This window comes from Lactuca virosa, chromosome 4 (assembly GCF_052849685.1).
Source record: "Lactuca virosa cultivar CGN04683 chromosome 4, Lactuca_virosa_CGN04683_v6, whole genome shotgun sequence".
Classification (NCBI taxonomy): Eukaryota; Viridiplantae; Streptophyta; class Magnoliopsida; order Asterales; family Asteraceae; genus Lactuca; species Lactuca virosa.
In genome coordinates, this window is record NC_136429.1 from 273,582,991 (window position 1) to 273,592,424 (window position 9,434).

At 32.8% G+C, this 9,434-nt stretch overlaps 1 pseudogene; it reads right to left on the minus strand.

Annotated features, from left to right (window-relative positions):
* Nucleotides 1-2,322: 2,322 nt before the first annotated feature.
* On the minus strand, nt 2,323-3,558 carry LOC145105897 (protein STRICTOSIDINE SYNTHASE-LIKE 12 pseudogene; annotated as a pseudogene).
* Between the last annotated feature and the right edge of the window lie 5,876 nt (nt 3,559-9,434).

The following is a 9,434-nucleotide window of genomic DNA, read 5'->3' on the forward strand; positions in this document are numbered from 1 at the left end:
CAGTGGCGATTCTTAATACAAAGAAAAAAACATTAAGGAACAAGGTTGTTGGGTAGGTGAAAGTGCAATGGCAACATCGGAAGGGTTCAGAGTGGACTAGGAAGCCGGAAGATGAGATAAGGGAGCACTATCCATAATTATTTGGAGCAGCGGACATCGAGGACGAAGTCTGATTCAAGTGGGGAGAATTGTAACACTTGAAATTGGTATGTTCCATATTTAACCCTTCTTAATTAAAAACCTTGTATATTGTACTCTGGGCGTAGTAGGTGGTACGCTCAGCGTACTAGCCCGATGTTGGTCGCGGAGCTCATCCACGTATGTTAGGTGTACGTTAAATCTCTTTGAAAGTTGATCAATTGATCTCCATCCTTCTATTTATAAGATCCAAACTCAGAAACAAGTGAAGTTTGCACTGAGTGAGTTTGATCTGCATCACCATAATAGAGCTCCTTAAGACGTTCCAAAATCTCGTTTGCCGTTTTACACGAGCTTACGAGTCTAAATGTGCTTGGTGAAAATGCGAAACGTATATCTCTATTTGTTTTCAAGTGACTCTCAAGCTTATCCTTCTCCTCAGCAACCATATCAGTGTACTTTTCCTGAAGTTGTTCATAATCAACAAGTGTATAAATAGGTTCCTTTGCCTTTGTGAACTAGTGAGGACCAGCTGTTATAGAGTTCCATATGTAAGAACCATGTTTCTCAATTCCTGTGATGTAGTTTTCAAAGTGTAACACCCAAACTCCATAGTCTTCTGCAAACATAATTGGAATCTTTGTTGTTGATCCAATGCTACTGGATAGCTTGAACGAAACAACGTGTGAATCTTCTTTTGACATGATTTCAGAAACAAATTAAACAATAAATCAAATCGATGAGCTAAAACATATATTCAAATCGAAACGAGTTCTAAAACAAGAAATTCTAGATTAAATTGCAAATGACTTGCATATGTGGAACAGATTTGGAAAATCAAAACGATGAATGAAAAACTTGAAGAACACATAAGTATTCGTAGATTTGAAATTCACTCGGTGAAATCCTTGCTCTGATACCACTTGTAGGATCGAATAGATTCTAAAAGATAGAGCTCATGTTAAAAGCAATGAAAAGATTAAACACACGAAGGTAAATAAGATTTTTTTTTCAATTAGAGAATACAAAACTCGTTACAATATTGATCCTAAAAACTTGGAAAAATGTATCCTCTCTATCTAACTAACATCTCTTATATATATATATATATATATATATATATATATATATATATATATATATATATATATATATATATATATATATATATATATATATATATATATATAGAGGTTCACACCAGTTAGAGAAATATCCAATGAAAGCAAGACACCTAGGCAATGACAACTATAAAACAGTTAAGCTCACTCACTACGAAACATAGGTTACACAAACTACGAAACGAAAGATACATTCACAATATACAAAGAAGACTTAAAGTATAGCAATAACGAATTCTTTCACATTAAATTAAAGTCAGACACACCACATCAAAACAACAAAACCTAACAATTAGATTTTTAGTATCTATCCTAATTTTATTAGTGTTTCTTTTGATTCTCTTATATTAATTTCCTAATTTTTTTGTAAGTTGTTTGTATACTATAGCATCATGATTTTAATAGTCCCAAAAAATACCCAGATAAGATTAATATTAAAGTTTGGATTTTGATTAGATTCTTATTCTTACATACAATATATGTATCAGAAAGTAAAAAAACATAAGACGGGGGGGGGGGGGGGGTAATGGCCTCCCCTCCTCTTATTCTAATTTCCTAGTGGTTATTTATATCAGGAGTTGTGAGACGGGAAAGAGCTCGACAGTTCGGACATGGATCTCGGCATGCCATCGACATACCACTCTATCTTCTCGGCAAGAGGGAGAAAATGGATTGCTCTGCAACTTCTTGTCCAGTCTCTATCTCCTCTAGCAAGTGCTTAACTAACGTGGGATAAGTGTTTTAGAGTAGGTGGTATTCGACACAATCGACACCACTCCCCACAACCATAGGGTAAAGAGCTAACTCGAGATTATATATTTTGGTGTGCTTTAATTTGTTAAAATATATATTTTTAATTTATAAGCACTATAACTTATAAACATTATTTATAAGTTACTTATAAAGTAGTATTATTATAAATTTTCATACACAATACTTAAATAATTTATAAAAAGAAATGAAACACATCGAACTATAATTTTTTATAAAAAGGAAATCAACATTTATATTATATAGGTTGCTCTTTTATTTTAACTTTTGTTTCATAGGACAACACAAACATTCACACAGATGTCTTACAATAGACACCAATGAAATTAGTAGAACGAGACCCCACATACAACTTTCCATCTTGTTCTTGAACCAAACTAATCGATCTATTGAAAAACTCTCTAGCAAACGATATTGTTTGTAGCACAACCCCATTTGAGTTGAACCGTACGCCTTGAGGTTTAATGAGAGGCATCAGTGGAACATATCCTACTGAAACCGCCACCCAAAACTCACCTAATTTCCCAGCACGTTTTATTTGATTTGGATTACCAACAACATTTAGCAAAACTTCTGCGGTATTTGCTTTAGGCCCCACAAGCCAATATTTTAAAATCCGCTTGCCAAGAAACTCAGGTACAAGAACAAATGTACCATCACTACTGACGGCAGGTCCACCACCACCTGAGACACCGCTCAACAAAACAGACACATGTCCCGTACGTGGGTTGTAACGCAATAATCTTCCTGTTGAATCAGGCTTGAATCCTATTTGTGTAGTATTTCTGCATAATATATGACATATATGAAATAATTATAAATTTGTGATATAATATGTTATAACATGTGTATTTGATGAAGTCAAGTGGTTACATGAGATTAAAAGTCAAACTAGCATCACTAAAATAAACATCCCCTGTTAACAAGTCAACATCAAGACCACCAGCAAACTTCAAACCTCCAACTAATTGATTTGCAAGCCCGCCACTGAGGCCCACCACTAGAAGTCCACGATATGCATCAGCTATGTATAAAAGGCCAGTATAAGGGTTAAAGCTAAGAGCAATTGGTCGTCCGCATATTGGTCCCAGATCAAGATTTGTAGTATTATCACATAGTTTCTTTGTTCTGAAAATGTATTCCATGAAATTAAACAAATTGTATAAGTAAGATGCATACTCTGTTAGGTGACCAACATAAAAGGTAAGTCCATATTAGAACTGAAACCCCAAGTTTAGAAAATATACTACCATCTTTGATACATATAATTAATTGAAAACAACCTTTTTGGTGATGTATATGCAAAATCCACAAAACCGACGGTATGGCCTTTCCATCTCATAATTCTACCATCGGTTACGGGTGTAAAGAGTCCGTTGACAAGGTGTCCTATAAATGTAGCTGATTCGGGGCCGGTGACACCTAAAGGCAATACTAACTTCTTACAATTGGTGAAGTCAGAAGAAACAGAGATTCCAAAAACATAAGCAAGTATAATAAAAATAAAAACTAGTCTCGGAGAAGCCATATATTGATATGTGAATGGATGAGGGAAAAAGCATTCCATTATACTTATCTATATATAGGAGTAAATGTCTTTCTAATGTTTAAAAATCTAAAAAAATTGTGTTATAAAATTTAGTTATACTATCATATTAAAATACTAGTTGTGAGACCTATGTATTACATGGTTAATTTTTTTTTTTTTAAAAAAAAAGTTAAATATAAAGGTCAAAATATTTGAGAACTTTGAAGTTATAAGAAAATAAGAAAAATAATGATTTATTATAATGGAAATGTTTTTTTATCTTTTAAATTTAAACAAACAATTTAAATAAATAAACAAAAGAAACTAATGAACTTTAATTTTGGGAATTTTGAAATTAAAAGGTAAGTTGATTAATGAAATTGTTATCCATTTATAACTACATTTATTGTAATTATTACATTAAAATATTATGTGGAATTTAATAAAATAGAATAACTCTTAAAATAACATTTGGGAAAAAAAATTAATTCAAAATAACCACAAAATGAGATTAGGCAAACTGAATGAGAGGGTGACAAGTGGCAAAAAAAACCTTCATTTATTAGAGTAGATAAATTTTATATAACCTTTGTAATGAAATAGAATGGTTGGGATTTCCGGGTTGGAAAAAAGATGAAGATGTGTCTGGCTAAGGCCAACATTATAAGACTAATCCTCAAACGTTTAGCCAAACTAGTATGAATCTCTCTCTCTCTCTCTCTCTCTTTATATATATATATATATATATATATATATATATATATATATATATATATAGTATCTTTTGTGAAGACTTATTTTCCTGCGAACCACGCTTAAAATGCAAATTTTTTATATAATTTTTTTTTTTCAAAAAACGTGACAAAAAGCATAAAATCTTACCTATAGAAGCATATTCACAAAAGAAATCTCGAAAAAAATATACATACATGATATGTGCATATCTGTAAAAACGTCATAAATTCACAAAGTTATTAACAAATTGACATATTCACCTGTCGTATATGCAATTTTTTTTCGATATTTTTTTTGCGAATATGCTTCTATATGAACGATTACACATTTTAAGAGTGGTTCGCGTGAAAATATGGGTTCACAAAAGATTCTGACCACACACACACACACACACACACACATATATATATATATATATATATATATATATATATATATATATATATATATATTAAAATAAAAACAGTAAATAGTATGAAAACTTAATAATACTTTGTTTATATTATTATTCTGCACTGAATGTTGTATATGTGTATTATTGAAGTAATTCTAACGTGAATATTAACATGTAATTATTTATGTATTCATTGCTGAATAATAACATAAAGTTGGGGATACAAAAATTTTATTACAAAATAATAAGATAAAAGTAGAGTTTTTACGTTTACACACTATTTACTATTTTATTTGAATATTCTCATATATATATATATATATATATATATATATATATATATATATATATATATATATATATATATATATATATATATATATATTCTTATTTTTTAATGTAATGTCATATGGTAAAAGAGCACTAAATATATAACATTGATTTGACATGACTTGTAGAAAGTTCATATTTTTTAAAATTGCTCTTATAATTTTTATCGAATCTTCCTTAATCGAAATTATAGAACTACTTGAAGGCGTCTCTTTAGGAAGTTTAAGTTAGGATTTTCCAAACATTATTACCGTGAGCCCTTATAATCGATATAGTAACATCTAAGAGGTACTTGATCTTTCAATTCATTTAAATTATTAAAGAATGATAAAAACCTATTTTTATAGTTGGTAACGATGTGAGAGAGTGTCTTACCACATGACATTCATTTGAACCTCACATCCTTCTTTGAGGTTCACGACGTGACACATAGGTGTTCATGTTGTGGGAACTGACTAACCTTAATCTCATGTTTTGCACTCTATTTAAGAAAAGTGTGAGGCTAGGGCTTGCAAATCTCAACTTTCATCACTTCATTCCTGTCCAAATCGATTTTATCATCCATTGGTGACCTTGAATAGATTTTTGGTGATTTTGGATCATAGAAGATGAAGAAGACTCCTTGGGTGCGTCACTTGTGGCAAACGTGCTCCTTTCCCACCATCCTTTCGTGATTTTGAACCTTCGTAAGTCCTAAATCTCCTGCCTTATCTCTATTGCTTGCTAGATCTAAGATTTGTTCCTTTATCTTTATGATGGGGTTTGATATTAAGAATGAGATCCATAAAGTTACCAACTTTATGGATAATTGAGGCTTTTTCCTTAGTATAAGTTACAGGTTTGAAGTTTGGTGTTGGTTTTAGACTCTAAGCATGAGTCTTGATCCTATTTTCTTCTTATTGACCTAGTTAGTGTCCAAGTCATGCATTGGAAATGCATGACTGAAAAGCAATGCTTTTATGGTCCTTAGAGTTGGGGAAGACCCTTTGGAAAGTCTCAATGAGTGGCTTAAGGGATTAAGAGCCTTATGCTCAAAGTTAGCCATAGCGTATCTCACAAAGTGAGGAGTAGCATGTCACAACACGAGAAGTAAGTAATTGTGACTGTTTTTTCCGGGTTTAGTCACAACGTGGCCTATGGGTGGTTATGATGTGACCATTGGCTGAAGTTGACCACAGTTGAATTTTTTACCATGGTTGACTTTTTGTGTCAAACTAGGGTTTTAAGGGTTTATGCTGATAGGGTACGACTTTACTGCTGTAAGGTGTCTTGTTGATCTTTTCGACCCTGTGTATGAGAGTTGTCATGTTTCTAGCTGTTATTCGTAAGGTGAGTCTGCTCACTACTTATACCTGTGTAGTAGTATGTTTATGACCAGCTGTGTGTTTATTGTTGATTGTTGTTTTATTTGTATTGAATTGATGATAACTTTGGGATTACTGAGAATCCATAGGGTTGCTAATAACCCCTGAAACGTGTTGTTTATCTACAGGGTGTGCTGTTAGCCCACCGAGATTGCTGATAATCCCTGGGGTTGCTGATAATCTCTAGCTATTTATTATCTTGTGATGTATTGATATTTTGGGAAGGACTCACTAAGCTTTAAGCTTTTAGTTGTGAATTAAATGTGTTTCAGGTACCTCAGATGATCGTGGGAAGGCGAAGGCATGACTGTACACTCTGACTTGCAGATCTTTTTATGAATTCCACATTTTGATACTCAGATTTTTGGATGACTGTATTGGTACACCTTGGATTTCTTGTTTTGGTTTTTATGATACTTGAGGTTTTTGCTGCATTAAAAATGAAAAATTTGTTGAAAAATTTGGGTTGTTACAATTTGGTATCAGAGCCTTGGTTTGAGAGAATTAGATGAACATTCGTGGTATTTAATACTCAAACTAAGGATCTGAAAGTTTTATAAAAGTATTTACAAAAGAATGAATGTCACGGAAGGAACGAAGGAAGCAGAGTGTACAATCAGCTGGAGCCCGAGGCATTGATCTCCCAAAATATCCATAGCTGTATTATATGTTGTATTGTAGTTGTTGTTATTAAGATGATATAAATGCATTCTAGTTGGTAGGCTAAGGATCCCTCAGGAGTTCAGAATATGGTTGCCTGATTTTATGATGCCTTATAGCCTAAGACGTTACTTGTGGATGCTCTTCTAGGGTTGAAGCTAAAACTGTTGGCTTAGTGTCTAAGCCCATAACTATAATTGGTATGTATTTGACCCGATTTGACATGGTCCATTTGGGTTGCATGGCATCGGAACAATTGGATAGACAAAATGAGAAAAAGGATACTAGTGATTTATATTAATATATTATAAGTTCTAATATATTAATATGAAATCATATTATTTAATTAGTATTGATCAAAAATTAATTTAGTGATAAAAAAGGAACTAATTAAATATGGACTCTTATATATATGGTGGGCAAAGTTCATTTAGGTTGGGCTAAGCTTTCATCGACAGTCCATGGAGTGTTTAACCCATGGATCCTATGGAAATGAAAGGTCATGGGTATTAGGGTTTACATGAATGTAACCCTAATCATCCACACTATATAAAGAGGTCTATGGTTCATGAAATGGCACTAGTGTGTGTACACAAGAGGGCAAAACTGATTTTGGTGCAAGTATCCTTATTCTCAGGTTATTCCAAGGGTTCTTGGTGTTGTGTGAACAATTTGAGGTGCAACACTTGGGGCACTAAGCTCTTAAAGGTTCAAGACTTCAAGCTCCATCAAAAGGTATGTTATTTTACTAGATTCTTGCATTGTATATACTTCTTATTATGCTAGTTAGGATGAAACCTTGGAATATAGAATATTTGTATGTAGAATAGAGAAAACATAGATCCAAGCTTTATAGGGTTGCATGTACACCATAGGAGTGTTGGAACGCTCAAAACCCATCAAAAACTGCTAATTACTTCGTGTAAACTGCATGGTTGTACATAGTTAGGATTTTATAGCCTTAGAATGCTTGGAATACTCTGTAATGTCTGTTGACAAGTCTTTGTGACTTTGTGCATAGTCATTACGAGAGGATCAATGCATATAAGTTTTGAATCTAACAGATTTCGGTAAATGGCAGGAATTTGGAATTCTTTCATTTGTGGTAAGGATTTGGGATTGTAAAATGAGAGTCATTGGAATTATGTTCAATCGATCTATCCCACAAAGTAAAGATCATAGACAAACATAGTGTGCATACTTGGTGTATGGCATGACTAGTGTTCAGAAAAACATAGTGTACATGCTTGGAGCATGGAACAACTATTGTTTTAATTCAAGTATTAAGTTGATAAATTTGCAACATTATACAATGAATAATGTGTAATCAATATGGTGTTAAATAAAAAGTGTTCTATTTATATTCATAAGTTCTGAGACCATATTGGATTCGATTATTCTTGTGTTTCACTTTGCATGTTTTGACTTCCAGAATAACTAGGTCATTCTCCCTGAATGACTAAGTTATTAAAACCATCCACAGTCGATAATACGTTGGAAGTAGGTGTTAAGGCAAGACTGTCATGAAGTTGGTTTGTAGATGTCTAAGGTATTGGACATAGCAAGAGTTGCTAAAACGTTCATGAGTGCTCATAAGTTCTAAGTATTGGATTAAACCCTCACTCATTTGAATAACTTCATGGATTTATCACGAGTGATCATGAGACGATAATATCTTATATTCTTCAAACCTAGAGATATGAGTTGTTGCCTATGAGTTGGTTATAAATTGATTGTACGAAAATGCATTGGTAAGTCGATCTTATAAAACGTGCCTTTGTGTACGATTCAACAAGTATTAGAACAAGCATATGAGTCGAAGTTTATCCATTCCTTTTACCCGGGTAGGGATAAAAGCGATATCTATGGGCCCCTCAATGATTTATTGATGACACCCTAAGTGCTTGGCCAAGCCTGGACTGATTTGATTTGTTCAATTAGTTGGTCATCATAAATCGGAAATCGGGAAACAACAAATGGACAGAGAGAATGATTTAAATCCATGTCTCAGTCCATATGATATCTAGAATGGAGGAATATATGATCCCATATCTAATGGACAAGTCATTGACTAAGGTCAGAGTTCGACAATGACTTTAAGAGCTACGATTGCTAGTCGGGTTTTGGAGTCATACGGAATAATAGTTTTAGACTTATCCAAGTGGGAGACTGTTGGATTGGTCTCTAAGCCCATAACTATAATTGGTATGTACTTGACCCGATTTGGCATGGTCCATTTAGGTTGCATGGCATCGGAACAATTGGATAGACAAAATGAGAAAAAGGATACTAGTGATTTATATTAATATATTATAAGTTCTAATATATTAATATGAAATCATATTATTTAATTAGTATTGATCAAGAATTAATTTAGAATTATTTTAGTGATA